We start from the raw sequence: 23,492 nt of genomic DNA on the forward strand, positions 1-23,492 counted from the left end.
ACAAACTGCCTTATGCCCAGATTTTTGTATTACACACCATTCCAAGAACGTGCTAAAAGTCTCGAAAAGAGAACACGAGATGGAACAGCCCATGGGCAACACACGATCTACATAAAATGCTTCTTCAAAATACATTCCGAGCAATTCAAAATCCAATGGGTGGATAGGCATCAACCGAAAAGCCGCTTGAATATCACATTTCGCAAGCTGCGCCCCCACTCCAGCCACACGAACCAGCCGCAAAGCATCATCTACAGAGGCATAAGACACTGCAGTGTCCTCCACCTAAATGAAATCATTTATTGACTGGCCCTCCAGCCCGGACAGATGGTGAATGAGACGAAACTCACCTTGGACTTTCTTTGGAACAACCCCCAAAGGCGAGACTATCAAGTTGGGCAGGGGACAGTGACGAAAAGGACCCGCTATCCTTCCCAGATCCAATTCCTTATCCAGTTTAGCTCTGACTACATGAGGTAATTCTTTCGCTGATTTTAAATTATCGGCCCAACGCTGTACCCGAGGACCTTGATAACCAATCCGTAAACCTACTCGAAAACCCCAGAGCAATTTCACTGCTGCCTCACCATCCATGCAGCCTTCCAAACAGGACAGCATAGCCTGAAGCCTAATTGGGGTAAGAGCCTTTTGGTATAAGAGGTGGAAGGGTCCCTCTGCCTCTCTGCCCTCTCCCGTGATCCCCTTGGTGGTGAATTGGGAAACACTGAAATATGGCATGCCGGCCCCCACACTGCGCACACTCATGCTTGAACCTGCAATATTGCCTGACACAGGTACCCCGATTAAAGCCCCAACAAGCTCCGGTGGCTGACAGCTGTCCCCTTCCCAACCCACCCGCTCCCAATGGAGCGGGACGCTGGAGAAAGGGCCGATAAGTTATGGGGAGACCACTTGCCGTGTGAATCATAGCTGATGCCTGATGCCCTGACATCCATTGGAGCCACAGCTCCTGGTCCCCCTCTCCCCATGGTTTGTCATTGAACAGACTCACTCTGGCCCTAAACTCTTCATCATAATTCAACCAAGCGTAACCTCCCGCCTGCAAATGTGCCCTCCTGATGATATCGATGTACTTGAATAATGCCACCGCCCTCTCTGGATACCGCTCACAATAAACACTTGCATAAATTATAAAAGCGGCCGTCCAGTTCTCAATTGTCTTGGGCACTTTGGGGCGGCGGGACAACTCCAGTTCCTCTTCCTTCGACCCCTCTCTAGCCTGCAAGTGTCTATGCAATAAACTGAAAACGTCCACATAATCATGACTCCAAATTCTTTGTCTCGTCCTTTGTGATAAGTGTGTGCCCAAGGGCATGGCCACACCCATATAAGGTAGTTTGGTACGACCACATCCCTGACTCTCACTCAGCAAGGAACTACCTAAAGACGAGACAGGACTTGCCTCCCTAACCCCCTCCAAGTGACTCCCAGACCCCATAGTTGGTTGCGGTGCTTCACGTGGCACCTTGGTCGACTCACTTTGAACATTTGCACTCCCTTCATGACTAACCTCCCCAGGCTCCACTCGTGAGCCGCTCGTCAAAGGCCGTGTCCAAGCAGCCCACCAGTCTCTCTTACCTGACGGCAGCTGCGTAGCCCTGTGCTGAAACACTTTAAGACCATCACGCTGATGATGTCCGCCACGCCGACCCCGATGTGGAGAGGAAACCGCTCCAGTTCTCTGCAACACACTAGAAGAAGTGAGATGACCCCCCCTCACACCAAAATCATTACCTCCCAGGTCAGGAGCCGCCTCCCTCAAACCCCATTCTCCTGTAATATCCACATTCTCCTTGTCAATACCCTCATATTCACCACCGTAAACATCATGAGATTCATTATCCACAAAACTTGTGCTCGGCATGGAACCATCTCCAATGCCGCCATCATATCTTACCCAATTGGACACGGGCCTCTGTTGTGAGCGCCCGGCCGATGACCCAAAATCCGCACCAGATTCGCTTGGGGTATATTGTAATACACCCAAAGCCGCACTTTACTTCGCCATAATAGGAATAGAACTCTGAGCCACAGACCTGCGACCAGGGTCCGCTACCAAGTTCCCGCCGCTCCAGCGAGGTACCATTTTCAACTTACCCTTAACCTGGTCCTTATTTACTCCAGCTAATACCTTCTTGGGCAAAACAGTGTGTTTCACCCATAACCAATGCCCTTGTGGGCCCATAACCGAGTCTAACTCCACCTGAGGAAGACACGGCGGTGGCCTGGGCTCTGGAAAGACCGCCACCACCTCACAGTCCATGTTATTAGACCCAATTGCAACACGACCCCCCAACCACGGAGAGCTTGCTCCACCAACAGTGCCCACACAAGCCTCCTCTTCTGCCTGAAAGTCATATACCGACGTGTTGCCGTCCTCATCCTCCTGTCTGTAGTCCAGCCCAAAATTCACCCTCGGGGGGCCTCTAGATTGAGGCAGCAGGACCTCCTGAAGCTCTGCACGCTCCTGTATCTGCATGCCGTGTATAGGGAAAGCTGCCTTGCCACGACCAGCAAGCCCAGCCCCAGAAACATCATCTTGCCCCCCCTCCTCTTCATCACTGTCCGTGGGGTAATCAACTAACGCAGACACTGGGCCTCCAGACCAAGTCTCAGGCGCTATGTCAATCCTGGCAGCATCCTGCCCTATAACATAACGCACTGTAGGTGACCTTCCTGTCAATGCTGCCTCCTGATGCATAACCCTTATTCCTGGGGACTGAGCAGGCACTCTGGCTCCTGGAGTACCAGCATCCAAAAACGCCCCTTCAATCATATTAACTTGCCGGTGACTGTTCTCCTCACTAGTGCTGCATTTACCACTCCTTTTCCCGCTTTTATCTTTGCCTGAGGTGCCAGCAGGACCTGTCCACCCCTCATCATACCTGGGTCGGATGCGGAGCGCAGTACTGCCTTCTTGCCTCGAGCACACCTTCCCACAGAGCGAGCCCGGCGATTCTTTAAGGTAGGCATAATCTTCTCACACTCCTCCTCATACGGCCGACCAGAAAGGGGCATACATGCTGCAACAGCACGACTCACCCCTTCCGCCGCCAATCGCCTCGGGCGCTTAGCCTCCTCAGCATAATCGATAGTGGCCCTAGGACGCAGTAAGTCTGAGCGCCCGACTGCCACCAAGGCTCTCACTGCCTCTCTGGCAATGTCTTCTGCAGACATCTCTTTCCCACACCTCGCGATACTGGAAAATGCCGGTACAGCGTTAAATTGTCAAAAGCTGACAGGAATTCCTCACAGCTGACTCAAACAACACGACACCACCGCTCCCTCACTCTCGCCGAGTGACGTAACCCTCCCGCTCTAGCCCCGAGCACAACCATCCCCTCCCATTCCCCCCAACCAACCAATAGCGCTGCGCGGAGGATCCCATCGCGCAAAACATCCCAGGGGGACACCGGCTCGTGCCGAGTCTCCCTGAGAACCATTGTTCCGGAGGGCTGTGCGCGAGTCACAGGAGGCAGTTGACTAGACGCTGTAAGTAAACAATGCCAACACATACCGTTGAATACCATGTAGTGCCTACTGCGCAGAGTGAATATTTACTCTACCAGGCCAGGGGTTCAGAATGCTTTTGACTGGAAACTGTTTATGCGGTGGAATTTTAAATGTGTACCTGCAGTTATTTCTAATAGGTTGCGTAGCATTCGCGAAACCCAGTCCAGTTCTTGTTCTTCATTCGTAGTCTCCTTGCCACAGGTTATTCTCCAGTGCACTGGAGGAAACAACTCGTAATATGGTATAAAAGCCTGCTGATAAAATGCTTTCATATTTGTCACATATTTCAGCACTGACAATGAGGCCGTATGCTTTAAAAAAACATATATATATATATATATATATTTTACTTGAACAGTGCTTGTATCCCGACCCCATCTCCATGTATGTTCCTGTCCAACGTTTCTTGTTTAAATGCTTTGAGATGTGCGACTAAGTTGTTTTCCCTTTACTAGATGTCCATCTTGCCTTAGTGGACGTGACGGGCGGTGTCTGCTTTGCTGTGCACCCATGGGCCCCAGTCTGGAGTGGGTCCCTGTGAGCGTTGTTACTCACCCGTCCCCTTCTTATGTCTGTAGGACAGTACCCTCAAGGTCATATTTAATTAGAGTGCAGGGTTGCCCTGGAAGAACCAGAAACTGTATTCTGCGTGTGGTGGTGCACACGGACCTCTTCCGGGGCACCTAACGCCCAGAGTACAAGCCGAAAGGAAACAAACGTACCCTGTCCATGTGCCTTTTAGAAACCATTTCAGACTTGAAAAGCCAGAGAGAGCGAGAGCTTGCTTAGCAGAGGGGAATGATTCATCGACACAAACCAGAAAGTACTGCGCCATCTGATCTTGCCTGCGGGCCAGATTAGATTTTACTTCGAGATTTCAGGTGCACCTTTAACCCCTCCCATGCTTGTGACGAGCTGAGCTTGTCATGGAGTACAGTGGAGCTGCACTCATGACGAGCTCAGCTCGTCACGGCTGTTGGAACGTTCGCACGCGGGGCTAATTCCCAAGCTCTGCTGAACGTTCAAAAAACGGGTGTGGCCATGACGAGTTGAGCTCATCATGAGGGCAGCTCCGCTGTACTCCATGACGAGCTCAGCTCGTCACCAGCATGCGGGCGATGCGCGTGCCTTCCCGCCCCCCCGCACAACGAGGGGAAAATACCCCACAGCGAAGGGGTTAAAGAAGCCGGCGCAGACATAGCTGCTGGCTACGTGGAGCAATTGCCTTTGTCTTCTGGATGACACAGTGAAACTACCTGCGGAAGGAATGCATTGTGTCCGGAGACGGCATGTAAGCAGCTCCCGTTTTTAAGCACCCCCACCACCCTCAACAAATCACCTCTGTGCCTTTTAAGTAAATCATCTGCAGTTTCAATTTCCTCTGCCTCTGAGGCTGTCGGTGACTTACGCCTTCTACTTTAAACCCCTACTGTTTGTAGGAAGCTGCAACCATGCTGGAGGAAGCCGGGATAAGAACCTGTAATACACTAATTTCGGTGAGACTGATCGATTGGGAAGGCAGGATGACGAAAGATGGTCCCTACGCGTCTCGATCAGAATAGTCGTTCTTAGACGTGCAGCTCAACTGAAGATCAATAAACTTTAAACATTTCACAATGTGGACCTTTTTCACAATCGCGCAAAGCACAAGCGACGGCAGGTCTGCCGGCAGCAGGAGGAGGCCTGTGCGCGCCTCGCACTGCAGACATTAGCCGCGCGGCAGTAAAGCCGAGCGGCAGTGAAAGAGGCAGCAGGGGGAGGGAGCATGCGCGATTTCCTTTCAGGAATGTGCGACCATATGGTGCTGAGCGCTCCCGAAAGCAAATCGCCAAGATGTACACGCGTTGCATTGCAAGCAATGCAACGCGTGCACTTCTTTGCTGCAAAAGCTCTGCCGATGGCATTAGGTCCCCTCCTATGCAACGCATGCGCGTTGCGTAGGACGAGACCTAAAAAATTAAGAAAATTGGAGCTAGAAAGAGGCCAGTGGGAATGTTCTCACTGCTGTGCAGGGCCTTGAGTTAAAGCCACTCATCTTTTTGGTCGGCAGCACCTTGCTTTGTCCTTTTTAGGTCTCGCCTAGGCAGCGCATGCGCTGATTTGAGGCATGTGGTATTGAATCTATGGGCTTTGAACATGCCCTTTTCAAATTCCTTTGTTTTTGTTGGTTAAAACCATACATTTGTCCAACTTTGGGCAGTTTTGTTCCTCCCTGAAGGCTGCCCCTGCTAAATTAGTCCTTGCACTATCAGCCATATATTTTGCTTCAGTGCACTATTTTGTCTTTCGCTCTCTCATTGCCGCTCGCACTTCAATTAATCTCCCTGTGCCTTCCCACAAGAACACCTCCCTCTCCTCGCAGCTTGTTATTTGATATGTGTGTCATTGATCTCAAATTGCCCCACTCGTCTCTGCTTGATTTTAATTTCCGCTACATTTGTAGTGCCATCACTTTATTTGGTTTCTATCATGTTTTGAAATGTCGGCTTCTTACTTTTTATTTGTTATTTTGTTTCCCTTTCGCATAATCATCATGTATTTCAATTGTTTTTTTTATTAGGTATGGGGAGGACTGACAATGTCGAGACTCACACCCAGTTCCCCAGTGCAGAATTCAGCAGCTCTGGATGTTACACCACATCCATTCTCCATATTTTGCTAGGTATAGGCGTCAGTGTTTTTGACTTGGCTAAAATCATCTGCTAAAAGTGAGCAGAAGTAGTTCTGTTTAACTAAATTGTTGCCACACCATTTCAGAATTTGTTTATTCATATATAATGGTCCTGTTATAAAACATATTCCAATCAAATATAGTCTGCAATTGGTATACTGTAACAAACTACATTCTTAAATTATTTTGCTTAATGAAAATAGAAGGTTTAGCTTGATTTTAATTATGACCCCTGGCAACGAAATATAATTAGTTTTTTCCAAAAATTTAGTTTTCTCGTTACAAATTGGAAAATACCATCATTCAAATATAGCCGTCACATTCACGTAGACTGAATATATTGTAGCCTTCCTGCAGGGCTCTGTGACATCTCTTTGTGACGGACCTGCTTAGTAAACCTCTGTACACGAGTAGAGAGGAGAGGATTGGACAAGAGACTGGAAACATGCCAACCTATCTAAGCTCTGCCATCAACTGCTTCTCTGCTCAGCAGTCAGTAGGAGGGACCATCTCCCAGGACTAAATAACACACCATTGAACCTGACATCTTAGGAAAGGAGGTAGAAGGCTTTATGAGGTTAGAACGCGCATGAACTTGCTTTAAGAAATCCTTGCCATGCTTTCTTAGGCAGCTGTCACTCAATTGTAATCCTTGTTGTGAAGTGCAATGTGGCCCATTCTTTCATCGTCGTTTCCTTTGCTTGGGCACTCGCCCCTGCCAGTTCATGCCTTCCTTTGTGCACTGTGCCCTAGGCACCATGATCTTGAACCTGGGCCATCCTGGGTCTGAATCATTAACCATGTAGCAGTGTAAGGTGGCCCTCCATGCTGGGCGACTAGAGACGGATGGGTGAAGTATTGGTCAAATGCTTCATTTGGAGCCTGCATACCCTGAAAGGGTTCATCACAGCCACTGTGATGGCCGCGCCAATTTCAACGTACACACCTAAAGTTATGTATAATACAAATCAAAGAGGCATTCCAATGCATTGACCCACCACTAGGAGATTATTTATTTTATTTTATTTATTTATAAAGTTTTATATAGCGCTGCTGGAACCGAGAGTATCAGAGCGCTTTACATAGTGAGAAACAAGAACAAAGCAAGTACATATTAAGTAAAAAATATACAATTGGAAATGAACAGGAGAAATTAAAAGAAAATAAAAGAAAATAAGAAGTATAAAGCGGTAAGTTAGTGACAGGGGTTAGTAGAGCAGAGTAGAGGCAGTGCAGGGGGAGTTGAAAGTGGTGGTAGGGAAGTGGGTGAGGTGGGGGAGGGTGAGATGGAAGGGGGAGAAGGTAGGGTGACAGAGAGAGAGTGATCGAAGGGTGATGAGCAAGTTCAAGATCGATAAAAATTAAGAACCCCAGTATTTATTGAGGAGAAGAGCTTTGAGTGTCCTTTTGAAGAGAGGGTAGGAGGGGTTGCATCGAAGGTCTTTGGGTAGTACATTCCAGATAGTGGGGGTATTACCAGAGAATGCACGAGATTGGGTCTTTTTGCATTTAAGTTTGGGAGGGATAAGGACAAGGGAGTTTGTACTTCACAGGGATCTAGTGCTCCCTGCTTTTTGAAGTTTGCTTGACAGATAAGAGGGGGCGTCTTGGTGAAGAGCTTTGTGTGTAATGGAATGTCTGACTAATTATCGACAGACAGAATATCGATATACAAAAATATCGCAACACAAATATCGAGGGACAAAATATCGGGATACTATCTTTAAAAAGGTAAGTACCAAAATATCAGAAATAAAATATCGAATGTAAAAAATATCGTTTTTTGTAAAATATCGTTATATTTTAATTAAATAAAATATTATATTAACAAAATAATTATTATGAATGTAATAAACACGTTAAAAAATTATAATATATTATAAAATATTAACAATTAATGTAAAAAAAAGAATTAGTAATACATTTATAATACATAGTATATTTTTCATTAATAATAACTCTAAATTATTTATTTTAATAACTTATAAATATATAAAAATATAATAATATAAATATAAATGTATATACATACAATAGTAATATAAATTACAATTAATAACAACATAAAAGTACTAAAAAAATACATACATTACATATATATAAATAATTTTATAAACATAATTTACTTTTATAAATAACAATTAATAACAACATAAAAGTAATAATAATAAAATATAAACATAGATAGCGTATGAGTACAAATTACTATTCCAACTCCAGAGAGCGCAACAGTAGGGAAAGTGTTGGATAGCGTAGGGGTAAAAATTACTATTCCCACTCCAGAGAGTGCAACAGTAGGGAAAGTGTTGGATAGCGTAGGGGTAAAAATTACTATTCCCACTCCAGAGAGTGCAACAGTAGGGAAAGTGTTGGATAACGTAGGGGTAAAAATTACTATTCCCACTCCAGAGAGTGCAACAGTAGGGAAAGTGTTGGATAGCGTAAGAGTTAAAATAACATACTTATAAATAAAAAATAACATTTATTTATTAAAAATTAAACTATTACATACATAATTACCAATTAATTAAAAATAATTACCAATTAATAAAAATTATTTAATAATTCCTACAAATTAATACTTATTTTAACATAATTAAATTACTTCCCACCCTATTCCCCTATAAACTCACAACCCACTACACAACATATTTATCAAGTAATCAATATTTATTGATTAATCAATTAATTAAAATTAATGACCAATTAATTAAAAATATTTAATAACTCCTACTAATTAATACTTAATTTAACATAATTAACTTACTTCCCACCCTATTCCCCTATAAATCCACAACCCGCTACATAACATATTTATCAATTAATCTATTAATTATAAATTATTACCAATTAATTATAATTAATTACCAATTAATTAAATTTAATTATTCATTCCTACTAATTAATACTTATTTTAACATAATTAACTTACTTCCCACACTATTCCCCTATAAACCCACAACCCGCTACATAACATATTTATCAATTAATCTATTAATTAAAAATTATTAGCAATTAATTAAAATTAATTACCAATTAATTAACTTTAATTATTCATTCCTACTAATTAATACTTATTTTAACATAATTAAATTACTTACCACCCTATTCCCCTATAAACCCACAACCCGCTACATAACATATTTATCAATTATTCTATTAATTAAAAATTATTACCAATTAATTAAAATTAATTACCAATAAATTAAAATTAATTATTCATTCCTACTAATTAATACTTATTTTAACATAATTAAATTACTTCCCACCCTATTCCCCTATAAACCCACAACCCGCTACTGAACTAAAATGCTAAATTTAATTAAATTACAGAAATAAATACTTAAAAACATATTATATACATTATAATATACAAAAAAATTATTAGAAAATTGATATCAGTAACATCGAAATTATTTACATCGATATTACTACACATCGATATATTTAACTTCGATATTACTGATATCGATATTAAATAGTGTTGATATTACTTACCTTCGATATTGTGTTACATCGATATTTAAACTTCGATATAATTGTATATCGATATTTAAATTTCGATATTATGTCTGTGTACCGTGTAATGCAAGCAATCTTTTAGGTGGATCGACCTTGGATTTGGAGCCAGTTCAGGTTTTTGAGGACAGGGGAAATGTGATCGAATTTACGACAGTCAGAAATAAGTCTGACGGCTATGTTGAGGACAGATTTAATTGGTGCCAGGTGGACTTTGGGGGTGCCGGCCAGGGTGGCGTTACCATAGTCAATCCTGGATAGGACAAGAGATTGTACGACGATTTTGAAATCATCAGCTGGAATGAAAGGTTTAACTTTTTTGAGGTGGTGTAGGGTGGAGAGAGCACTTCTATTTTTGATGTGGGGGATGAGAGTAAGGTTCTGATCAATGCTGATACTCAGGGATTTGACCGTATTGGAGGTGGAGAGGGAGCAATTAAGGGCTGTGATGTCATTAATCCAGAGTTGAATTGGTAGGGAGTTGGATCTAGGGGTGAAAAGGATGATTTCGTTTTTTTAGGATTGAGTTTGAGATGATTAAGGTGGAACCAGGCTTGGACTTTCAACAGAGTTTCATTGAGGTGAAGGATGTCATTGTGGGTTTTAATTTTGTAGTATAGTTGGGTATCATCGGCATATAGGTGGTAACTTATTTTGGCTTGTTTGAGAATGAGAGTGAGGGGTTCCATAAAGAGGTTGAAAAGGGTTGGAGAGAGGATAGACCCTTGGGGGACTCCGAGAGTGACAGGTTGAGGTTTAGATAGGCAGTGACTGAGTTTAATTTGTTGAGATCTGTTCTGGAGGAAGGAGGTGAACCATTGGAGTACAATGCCTTTCAAACCAAAGCGAACATTTAGGGTGTTCAACAGGGTGGGGTGGTGTACCGTATCAAAAGCAGCCGAGAGATCAAGGAGGATTAGCAGTGAGGATTCGCCCTTGTCAAGAGAGCATTGGATGTCATCAGTAATATTGAGCCTGGTTGTTTCAGTGCTGCATCCCTTTCTAAACCCAGATTGGAAGATGTCAAGTAGGTTGAAGAAGGAGATATGGTTGTCTAGCTGAGACAGAACACATTTTTCAAGGGCTTTAGAGAGTAAGGGAAGATTGGAGATAGGGCGTAGATTGTTCAGATCATTAGGGTCGGCAGTGGGGTTTTTTAGAATAGGAGAGATTTGACCTAGCTGAAGGGAGGCGGGAAGGCAGCCAGAAGAAAGTGAGGAGTTGATGATAGCGGTCCAGACAGGGGCAATGGTGTATTTGAGTTCTTGAACTAAGTGGGCGAGGAGGGGGTCTATAGAATGTGAGGATGGTTTGAGTTTGGAGATGATGTTGATGACAGTGGTTTGCGAGGTTGGATTAAATACACTCCATAAAGCGTTATTTTTAGGAAGGAAAAAGGTAGAGGATGAATCCGGCATGGTGAGAGAGGGGAGGGGTTGGGTGGACTTGGTGTGCAGGTGGGAGGAGGATATGAGTGAATTGGAAGTGCTGGGGAGGGAGATTTCGATGCGGGGAGGTTGATAGGTGAGAGTAGGGAGGGAGTAGGGAGGAGGTGAATTGGGAATATTTGGTATAGTGGATTGGATGGAGGGAGGTTGGAGAGAAAGAGGAGGGGAAGAGAAGGATAGTTCAATTGGGTTGACTTTATTCGAAAAGAAGCGGGCAATTTCTTTGCATCTATCTACAGAGGCTGCAAGTTTAGGAGGGCCATAGGAAGTTTGTTTTTTAACAATGTTAAATAGTTGGGACAGTTTCTGGCCTGGTCAAGTTGAGACCGGAGGAAGGTGGCTTTTTCGTTAAAGATATGTTTTTTGTAAAGTGCTCTGTTGGATCGCAGTAGGGTCAGGTTTTCAGAGTAGGGATGATTCTTCCAGGCGCTTTCAGAATGTCTGAGGGTCTGCCTTTCGTTATTGAGGTCAGCGTTGAACCAGGACTTGGGAGGAATGTTTTTTTTTGTTTTTTTAGTTTAATGGGGGCAATTAAGTCAAGGACATCAAGAATGGAATTGTTATAATGATCAGTGAGATCATTGGTGCTGAGAGAGGGGGGGGGGGAGTAGGCCAGTTTTAATTGAGGATTCCAGTACGTCGGGTGGGATGAGGTGAAGGTTACGAGTGGGTTTCATGGGAAGGGTGCTGATAGAGGCGGGGGGTGGAGGGGCTGTTCAGGTTGAAGAGGATGAGGTGGTGATCAGACCAATCAACAGGTGTTATATTAGAGAGAGAGGCCAAATTCTTGTTCGTCAGAATAGCATCCAGGGTGGCGCCTTTGATGTGAGTGGGGGCTAGGCAGAGTTGGGTCAGGTCAGTGATGTCTAGGGTTTCATTTTTGTTCCAGTGGATGTTGTAGTCACCCAAGAAGAGATTTTTGGGGTGAGATTGAAGCTTGGATAATAAGATCAGTCATCTCTTCTGTGAAGGGGAGGCAGTTTCCTGGGGGGTTGTAGATGGTGTGTAGCCGAGTGGTGGGAAAGCCAGGAAAAGAGAGGTCGGCGTAAAGGTATTCAAAGGACGAAGGGTCTTGGAGTAGGACCGGTGATATGTCGAGTTTCTCCTTAAAGATAAGGGCAAGGCCTCCTCCTAGTTATTTGATTCTGTCCTTTCTGATAATAGAGAAACCTGGAGGGATAAGCAGATCGAGGATAGGGGTGGAGTGGGCGGTGAGCCAGGTTTCAGTAAGGAAAGTGATGTCAATGTTTTCATTGAGAATGGTTTCTGAAATCTCAGTTGCGTGGCAGGAGGCGGATCTACAGTTTATCAACATGCAGTGAAGGGGAGAGGGGACCGGAGGAGGGGTGGGGGGACAGGGGGATAGGTCTAAGTAGTTGGGGGGGGTCTGGGAGAAGTCGGTTGAGGGGGGAGTCTGTTCGTGTTTAAGAGAACAGGTATTGTGGATGAGCAGGGGATGGTAGGCGAGGATGGAGAAGGGGAGTCAGGTGAGTTTATAAAAGAGTTGGTTCTGAGGTTAAGTTGCGAGTATCACAATGAGGCGATGAGGAGGTGTTTGAGTTGCTGGGTGGGGTGCTTAAGGGGTAATCATTATGCTTAGCTCGGGCAGTGAGTTTACAGGGGAGGAGTGGGGTATCGGTGAGGGTCGATACAAAAGGAGGTCTGTTAGGTGGCGGGTTGAGAAGAATGTCATCTTGCGACTGGACGGCGCAATCTGGCATCATTGAGGTGTGGTCTGAGTCAGACGGGTGAAAAAAGCTGTTAGGTATTAGGCATTGAACAGACACTGTTATTTATGCAGTGGAAATGCTACTAACTTGAGTGAACTCAGAAATGCTCAAAAAAGTCAGTCGACGGGTACCAGAAACTGCTCACTTGTTATATAGTGCTTGATTGAACATCAAGTACATTGTGGAGGCGTTAAAACATACACGGTTTTAAAATGTATAGCAGTAATGCTATGTACGAGCTTAACATGGTTGAGTTTTATAATAATGTGTTTAACTTTACCCGCTGGTCAGTTGTCTATGCCCTGGAATGGGAACTTGATAAGCTGATCAGTACTATTAGAAAACCGATCATCATTCTTTGGGTTGGTGATTTTAATGTTCAGGCGTGTCCACTATTCCTGACCAAAGTTTGTGGGCACAGGAGGGGGGAATCCGATGATGATTGTTATATGCACTTCCCCCATTGTGAATACAGTACAACATTAAATAGTGTTATTGCTAAGCTGGATTTAGAATTATTGCACTGTGCCACTGATAAATATAATGTGAAATGCCCTACATTTACAGGTAGAAATGCTATGTCCAATATTGATCATATTATAACTTTGTGTAATAGTGTATATTTGTTTTCATTACCTTGGATAACGGATCAACAAACCAGTGATCATAATAGTATTTCTCTTTATTTATTATGCTGGGGATTTAAAAATTCAACTGGTGTTTCTTATAGCCCATGCATTGCCCCTATGAGACCAAATGGTGTCCGGATAAAATGGGCTGGTCTAGACCCATCCAAAATTCAGAATGATGTTATTATTATGCAATGCCAGAATGAAATCCAACTTTGTTTAGGTGATGAGGTTGATTCACATCTGATGCTTGCAAATTTCACTAAGATTAATAATGTGGTTGAGAGTCTCTTGACGAAACCAGTCTGCGGTAATAACAAAATCTAACGTGGGCTGGTTCGACAGTAATTGTATCGCGGCTCTACATCATCTTAAACGAGCCTCGGGGTGCAATCCGAGATATCCGGATACAATTAAGATCTTACGTGCAGAAAATGCTTCAGCCCTAAAAGCCAGAAAAGCAGAGCTTCAAGAAAAAGCCTGGGAAAATGTAAGTTACGCAGTTGACCTCAAAAATAGTAAATTGTTCTGGAATACGGTTAATAGTACCTTTTTGAAAGATGATCATATACCAGAACTTAATTCCCATATTAACTGCAATTCCTGGGTAGAATATTTCTCAATTTTTTTACTCCAATTGATAGAGATGCCTTGTTTATTTTGCCTTCCCAATTACCCACTCATTGGCCAAAAATACCTCGGTCAATTAGTATAGAGGAGGTTATTGAGGGTATAACTGGTAGTAAGGGGGGTAAGGCACCGGGTCCTGATGGGGTCCCGATAGACCTCTATGAAATAGACCTATGGTCCCTGCTTTTAACTAGAGTTTTTAATGCTGCTGTTGAGACCCAATCCCCATTATCCTGGGGCCAGTCAATAATAATACTAATTTATAAGAAAGGAGTAAAAACTGACGTTCGTAATTATAGTCCTATTTCCTTATTGAATTTTTCTATAAAGATTGAGTAGGGTCATGCTTTTAAGACTAGAAACTTGGGTCATAGAAAAGTCGATCCTCACACAAGTGCAATACGGGTTTAGAAAAGGAGTTGGTACACTTGAGCAGTGTGTCAACTTGGATCTTCTGATCGGCAAGTATACCCTAGCAAAGGAGGGTAATTTATATGTATGCTTTGCTGACCTCAGCAGCGCATTTGACTTGGTAGACCACTCCATTTTATGGCCCTTATTGTTAGAAATGGGTGCTCCCAAAGAGATAGTTTATTTTCTAGCAAGATTATATGGGGAGTTGTCAAGTAGGGTGCGGTCTGGTTATTCAGGTGAATATACCCCCCCTTTTAAAGTTAAAAGAGGCATCCGCCAGGGCTGCGTGCTGGTACCACTACTTTTTTCATTGTTTATCAATGATGTAGATGCAGCCTGAAATCGTCTGGGTCGGATGCACCGAGGGTGGATGGGAATCCCATTCCAATTCTCCTGTACGCTGATGACGCGGTTTTACTTTCTCGTACCCCTATCGGGTTACAGCATCTCATTGATAATGTTACTGTTTTTATTGCTAAAAGAAAGCTTTTAATTAATAGAACTAAAACTTTTGTTATGGTTTGCGGCAAGAACCCAATAACATCTAGATCCTTTTATATAGAAGGTTCTAAGGTTCAGACAGTTAAAACATTTTGTTATTTGGGTCTTACATTTGCGGGGAACAGGTCATGGGAACAGGAACAGGAACAGGAAAATGTTTGTTCCAAGTTGATGAGAAATACCAATGGTATTTTTAGATTTGCCGCTAAACTGGGCAACCGCCGTATCAAAGATATGATGAAAATCTATGAGGCAAGATGTGCTACTGCTGCTCTTTACGGTGCAGGTGTCTGGGGACACTGTCAAGGTAATCTATTACAACAAACCGAAAATTCCTTTTTAAAACGTTTGTTGTGTGCCCCATCATCGGCCTCCACTGAACTTATCCACCGTGAAGTGGGCATCAAATATATCTCAGATTTGGTTTCAATACGCCCTCTTTTATTGTGGAAATCTATATGGGCGAAGGAGGAGACAAGGTTCACCCAAACAATAATACGGGACTGCCTTAAAATGGAGAACTGTTTAAAAATACCTTGGCTTAATAACATTTCTTACTGGTTTAAATCCTTATTTAATTGTAGATTTTGTTGCTAGAACGGAGATAAAATCAATTCTATTAGCCCATAAAATAGGGTCGCTCCTGCGTAATTAAGAACCAAACAACTTTTATATTTTATCAGCAACAGGAACTTAAACAGGGTTTCCAAACTTATCTATCAGTTGTGACAAGAGCGTCACACCAATTTGTGCTGACACGTCTAAGATTGGGCACCATACATTATCTTGTTAATTTCCCAGTTATGAAACAGTGTTCTGCTCAACTATGCCCATGTGATGGAATCTCCCGCCAAAGCTGCTGCCACTTGTTATTATTCTGTAAATTCTACTGGTATTTTAGAAAATTCTATCTAAAACCATTCTTTTTATATTATAATATAAGATCTACTAAAGACGCCATGAATTTGCTAGATAGATTAGAGGACCCAGGATTGTGTTTTTATTTAGCTACATTTCTTTTGAAATCTATTAGTGTTAGGAAATCTATGATCATTGATACTTGACTGTATGATTTTTAGGGCCTCACATGTAACGATGTGCACCTGCACTTTTTGTATTAGGACCTATAAATGTTTATGTAGATCGCTAGGATCTATACATGAACTACTGTACTTGCACTTTCTGTACTAGGATTACTATATGTTTATGAATTTTTATGTATACATACTTCAACAGTGCTATAGTTTTATATTCTATCATCATAATCGTAGATTGATTTTATGATTGTATCGCTTATATCTTTAATTTATTTAACCGAATAAAAGCTTTCAAATTGAATTGGGTGAGTCTTTTTTATTGCTCCATTCTTTTCCCATGTCGACCTGCACATCTTTCGATGTTTTCCACAATTGTGTGTTTGTGTGCTAATTCTTTAATCCCCTACATTAAAAGGGCTGCTCCTTTTTTACAAGCACGCATGTCCTACGCATGTCCAGCTGCTTCTTGTGATGAAATCTTACCGTTTATGCTGCATCCAAGCGTTTGTTCTTCAGGGACATATGCATCCCCCAAACAGCCACGGCCGGTAGTGGGAGTACCTGCTGGGCGGTGACGTGGAGAGGGCGAGGGGCAGGGTGGGGGGTGGTATTGTATGGACTATGGAGCTTTACAGGTAAGTAAACATATAAATAAATAAAATGAATTTCGTTGCGCGCACTGCATCGCATTTGGTGATGCAGTGTGCGCAGCGAAATTCGTTTTATTTATTTATATGTTTACTTACCTGTAAAGCTCCTTAATCCATACATCACTATCCCCACCCTGCCCCTCCCCCTCCCCACGTCACCGCCCGGCAGGTACACTCACTACCGGCCGCGGCTGCCCCTGAACCAGTGATGGAATGTGGTCAGTTTGGAGATTAGTCTTTTTCAGTAATGCCATAAAACTCAGAACGTACTATACATGAATCAATTTGGGATTGCTCGCACTTCACTGTTAGCACAACATGCATTTGCTTTCTTCAGGTACCAGCCAGTCACACCACCTGCGTCAGTACAACCACACTGTTTAGTTGCAAAGACAAATAGATGCACTTTCCGAAACCCAACACAAGGGCACTAGAATCTAGATGTTCCTTCCCAGTCATAACTCTACTGATCACTGGGGTGACATTTCATTTAAAGTAAGATTCTGCATTCAATTCTTGGCTGCTGATCTGTGTAACTTATGTTTTTTTTCTTGTAGACTTATGATTGTGGTGTGAGATATAAGCATACCACTTCCAGAAAACTCTCAGGCTGCCTCTTTTATATAGGCTTGTTAAACACCGTGACACTATTATTATTTTTGTTCAGTATGCATCTTGAGGTGAATTATATTGCTGTGTACCGTATATTAACGTACGTGCACACTCGTGCATGCAGTCATATATTCAACACTTAGAGCAGGATTCACAAAGATGCTGCTGAGTCTCACTCTTGTTTTTGGTGTTCCTCAGCTTGATTTCTCATGTGCTGGAGAGATAGAGTGATGGTTGTCTAAGAAGCTACAAAAGGCCTGATTTTGGTTGAAATAACCTCGCTTATGTAGCACTGCCCCGCTCTTTGCTGTCCTCTGCACATAGGGAGAGGATGTGGCTTAACGGCTAGAGCGGCCAACTTTGAAGCAGATGAGCCAGGTTCCAGTCTGGCGGGATGCTCAAACATCCTGTGATTCTGGGCAAATTATTTAATCTCCCCATGCCTAAAAATGTATGTGTCCCACTGTAATGCAACTGGTGCTCATGTAAAGAGCTTTGATACCTTTGGGTCGTGTTCAAGGTATATAAAACTGCAAAAAAAATTTTTTAGAATACACTGATTCACGTTGCAGCTGGCTGATGCTCTGTATGGCATTTTGGTGTTGTGCCCTCCACTTCCAGGCCCCTTGGTGAGACGTCCAGGGGCGGCCGCTCTATTAAAGTGGAGGAGGGCCACCCCTACCACCGCCAGCAAATAAAACAATAATAAAACGGGTTTTAAACCCATTTTATTATCATTGTATTTTAATCCCCTGGACCCGCCCCATGACTCTGAGTCTTGGGGGTGGATCCAGGGGATGATACTGCTGGTGAGGGAGTGGTGGGCACCAGTGCTTAATTTGAGCAGGTGCTTTCAGGTGCTTAGCACCGGCTCTTCTTTCACAGCGCCAGGGCTACAATTTCTGACCCTGCAGGTGGCGGTCTCAATATTAATTGTTCATATTCAAAATAAAAAGAATAACATACATTGCAGGGTGACTGGCTGGTAAATGTTCATAGACAGGCCAGCATACATCTGTCCAGGCAGGCATGATTGTGTATCACCACGTTAGTGATGCGTCATCACGGCGATCAAAAAATCCAAGAAGTCACCGACAAACTATGGCTTGCATTCTATTCCCCTAGTCTGCTGCACTGCCTGAGCCTAAGCCTCCCGTTGGATAATTGTAGCTTGGGGCTGGCTTATGATGGACTTGAGGCAAAGAAGCTGCGAGAGCGCATTTGGAACTTGAGAGTGAGGGTTCTTGAGGAAGAATAAATTAAAGTAAGTGTGGACTTTCCACTTGCTGCGTAGCCAGAGTGGCATATCCTGCAGCCCTGCATTGCTGCTGTCCTCAACATGCACGATGCAGCTGTGGCCCAACACAACTTTTGTGTACCATGGCGTCACCTGTAGAATCTGTGCGCTGCACCGCAGCATGGTAATTGCTGAGCATGCATGAGTCCAGTAGGCACCACAGCCACACTTACAGGCATTGGCAGCATTACGGATGGGGACAATGCCTGTGCTGTAGCAGGCAGGGTCACAGCAAGCTGAGCAGTGGATGCCGATGCCGTTGCCATCCCTGGACCTACTAATTACAGGCAGCACTAGCAGTGACATCACCTGCTGTGCCCAAGCAGCCGTCTGTTTCGCAATAAACACAGTCATGCTGCACTGATTAATATATGCAAAAAAGCATTTTCATTTGGTGTACATTTTGTTTTTGCACTCGGTGTCGGTCAGAAAGTAAAATATGCCATCTTCCTCTTCTTTAGGAAAGACAACAGGAAAAGGACAAACAATTAGAGAGGTGAGAGGATAGACTCTTAGAGCAAAGCCTTAGGGGACAGACAACAGATCAAGGTTAGAAAATAGAGACTGAGGCAGTGAGAGTGTTGAAAGTGGGGCTCACCGGAGGAAGAAGTGAGCCGTGGCCTCCTTGGGAAAATTTTCAGCACCTGCGCTTCTTTTTTTACAAATTAAGCACTGGTGGGACTCCCTTCACTGCACATGAGGGTTTGGCCGGCCGTCTCAGGCTCGCCAAACCCTCTTGCCCAGTGAAGCTCTCTCCAGCACGTAACACAGGCCCGCAGCCCACGCGGTGCAGGGGGGCCCCTAGCTCCAAGGGGCCCCATCGGCCCTGCACTCTGGCGGAGAGATCCTGATTGAGCCCAGAGGGGGCCCCCCTAAGTACCGTGCAGGGAGGACCCCCTCACTTTTCGTTACGCCAGTGCCCAAGCTGCGTTGCTGGGGCTGGAGAGCCCAGGCAAAGGCTCCCTGTCGGCCTGGGAGCGCAAGTTGCCAGCTCTCAGGCAAGTCCAGAGGCTGCTTTCATGCAGCGTCAGGATTGGCTGCAGTGAATTCTGGTAACCTGTGCCCAGGAGACGGAAGAGGGGGGATGTGGTGGTAGACGGCGGCAGCGATCAGGTAAGTTTATTTATTTTATTTTCCATTTTTTGTACACAACCCTTCCCTCCTCCGGCCTGGCTCATCCTGGCACTTTGGTGGGGGATGAGCTGCTGCTGGAGACGTGGGCCATTACATTATCTGGGGTTCGAAGTTGCTCATGTGGAGTTGATTATTAAATTGCTTCTCTGGCTTTTTCGGTGTCATGACTCGAGCTCACTTCCATATTGTTCCCCTGCTTCTGGCTGTCACAACGAAAGGAAATGCTTTTGCTGGTGACAGCATCCGGTTGCTCGTTTGGCCGGCTAGATTGAGACTCCAAAGAGAGTAGAAAGATCGAATCTATGATGGCAGAAAGTTTCCTTATATAAAAAAGCTGTTTTTTTCACTTAGTTTGCTTTTTTAGAATTATTTTTTTTAGGAACGAATTTTGAACTCTTCATCAGGGCTGGAGTTCTAACAATGTATTTCTGTTATATGGATTAGAAACCCCTCTTGAAATGTCTCTGAAAACAGCAACAATTAAATGTCAAAATTTGAAGAGAGCATTTTTTTGAAAGTCCCTTTCTTAAACTTTTGAACAGTAGCAAAATTATAGGCAGCTTATTCATGCCATGTAATACGTTTAATATTGTCACGAGTGACAGAGTTTTATATTACCAGTAATGTTTTAAGTAGTTATTTGGCTAACCATAGTTCGTGAGCCCTTCTGCTTTTATTTTTTATTTTTTCAATAAGTTTAATAAATTTTAAGAAAGAAAAGAAAAAATTAAATATAATATAAAGTGATACAAACAAAATCCATTGGTGCATTAGACATATTCGAATGAAAAACAAATAATTCAAGCAAGCAATATAATGTGAGCCCTTCTGCTTTAACTGCATGTGCACAATAGCATTTCCCAGCACATTGGAAATATTTCCCACGGGTGTTAGTGCTGAAAATTGTGTTGTTCTCTTACATCTTTGAAACTGTTTAGAACAGGATTCTCCAACCTTTTCTGTTGTGAGCTACTAATATTAGAGTTGTCATTCTGACCACATTAGAAAATATTACATTAGTGGCCACCAAATACAGAATTACCAGCAGTGATTCTCAGTTCATCGGGTCTGGCTGCCAGTAGTGATGTTAAAAAAAAAAAGCATTGTCAATGCTGAATGCCTCAAAGTGGGTAATACATAACAGCCGTAGTTGCATTGCACCTGACTTAGGTAATATTAGTAATAAGTTATTATTATTCAACATAATTATGCTCTACTCCATACGACAGAAATACACTCCACATACATACTCTCTAGGCCAAATAGCAACACTCCACAAACATGCACTCCACACCATGCCACATAATACCATTTAACAAAAATTTACATAATACCACACAGATCCACACCATACAATTCCACACCACACAATTCCATTCCACACCACATAATTCCTCAATACTCCCTCTCATCTCACAATTCCACTACCCTCTCACATCCCTCCCTCATACTCACTGTCTCCTCTCTAAACTGCCTGCTCACACATTCTACCTTCCTGTACATCCTCATACTAGGCATAGGTCCACCTCTCACCCCCCAGGTGCCCCTCCAACTTCTCTCTCTCTCTCTCTCTCTCTCTCTCATACCACTCTCTCGCTCTCTCACCCACTGATCCAGCATTTCTCATATTGGTTCACTTCAGGTATTTCAGCACAATATCTGTAATATACTTTTTCAATAAATTGCGGACCTCGAACACACACTCTTCTCTTCTTGGTGTCTTTTGCGTACACAAGCGCAACCTCTTTATGTGTCTATTACCATCTCTCCCTTTCTTTCTCTCTTTCTCACACACTGTTTCTGCTACTCTGTCTTGAGTTCATTCACCTCTTCATGCGCAAACTATCTGTTTCTCTCAATCTTCTTTTCTATCTATTCTATACAACTATCTCCCTTATCTATTCACCATGCCACATAATTCCGCTACACATCACGCAGTTCCTGCCCACACTATTCCACAACTGACAATTCCAAACCAAACCACTTAATTACATTACAAACAAAATACATCCACTCCACTCCACTGCATACAAAAAACATATGTGAAAAACATTGTCATTTACAATGCAAAAAGCTCTAACTTTAACAAATGCGAGAGTGATTACATTGCAAATGCTTGTTTCCGATTGCCAGTAGTCCTAGGGCAGGACTTCCTGGAATGGGAGAAGAAGATGATCCTACTGAGCAGCAGCTATTGTATTTTACTCCTGCTTCATTCTTAGTTTGCAAAAAAAATCAAAAGAGCAGTGGGACAAATCTTAGGAGTCTGCCACCATTGGTGCCAAATGCCAAGGGTTGATGAACACGAAGTCTACCTATTCTTGATTCCACCTCATGCTTCTTGCTTCCACCACCCCATACTTCCTCTCTCTTTACTCCGCTACTGCAGGCTCATTTTAACCCCTACTTGCCAACTTTGTCACTATGTTCCTATTGTTCTCTTGCTCCTTTTTAGGTCTCGCCTCCGCAATGCGCCAGCGTTGCAGAGGAAAGAGACCTTAAGCCATTGGTAGAGCTTTCCAGTCAAAAACGTGCACGCGTTGCATTGCTTCCAATGGCAACGCGTGCACGTCTGGCTATTCACTCGCGGGAGCGAGCAGCGGGCACCAAATGTTATAAATTATCGAGGTGCCAGCCCCTCGCACCCGTGAGGGAATCGCACCGGCCCCCTCCTCTCTCCCCTCCCCCCCGGCTGCCATTGAAGGCGGCGTATGCTTGTGCTTGTTCTCTCTTCTTATGCGATACTGTCCGGAGCTATTTACTGCTTGTTTTTATTGTCGGCTCTAAACTGTGATTCAGTCTATCACAATGTGATAATGTGAAAAGCAGAGCATGTCGAAGGCTTTCAGCAGTTCACAGAGTGGTAGTACAGTTGCAGGGTTGTTAAGGTAATGTGCTGGCCTGTGTTTAGGCGCGGGAGGCGATGCCAGGCGTGGGACACTTGGGCGCGCCGCTGTGTGCTGCATGTATTACACTGCAGTACCCAATCTGCAGCCTCCTGAGAGGAGTAAATCCGGTGCTCCGAACAGGAGAGTTCAGTCAGCACTTTATTTGAATGATTACATGGAATCCCTGACCCTTAAACGCTAATGACCTCCATAAGTAGGCATTCGAACGCGGGCCGTGGACGGTGCAGTAATTCACGTCAGCGCCACCGCCCTCCTTCCCTCGGATCAGTGCCTGCTGCTTCTTAAAACGGAGGATTTGGCATCGGCAGACTTCGGGCCTCCTTTACACTAATGATTTTCCTCGCTGCCTCTCAGTCGTGCCACATCTGTTTGTTTAGATCTGGCCGTTGAAAGAGCTTTAGCAGGTTTGCCAGGCTGTTGTTTTTCCCAAAAACCTCAAATGCAATATACATTTATAGCAAGCATCTGCAATGCAATCGATCTTGCGTTTGTTTGAGTTGGAGGGTTTGGCATTGTAAATGGCAATGTTTTTAACCTATGTGTTATAGAGTGTATGTATGTGGTGTGTAGTGGATTTATGTGGGTTGGATTAGTTATTTGTGTGGCATGAAATTGTATGTTGTGGAGTTATGTGACATGGCGTGATGTGGAATTATGTGGCATGGTGTAATGTGGAATTATGTAGTTAGTAATTATGTGGTACTGAGTGTACTGAATTCTGTGGCGTGGAATTGTGTGTTATGGAGTAATTATGTGTAATTGTATTTTGTGTGGCAG

Source organism: Lissotriton vulgaris, chromosome 9, assembly GCF_964263255.1.
Source record: "Lissotriton vulgaris chromosome 9, aLisVul1.2, whole genome shotgun sequence".
NCBI classification, from domain to species: Eukaryota; Metazoa; Chordata; class Amphibia; order Caudata; family Salamandridae; genus Lissotriton; species Lissotriton vulgaris.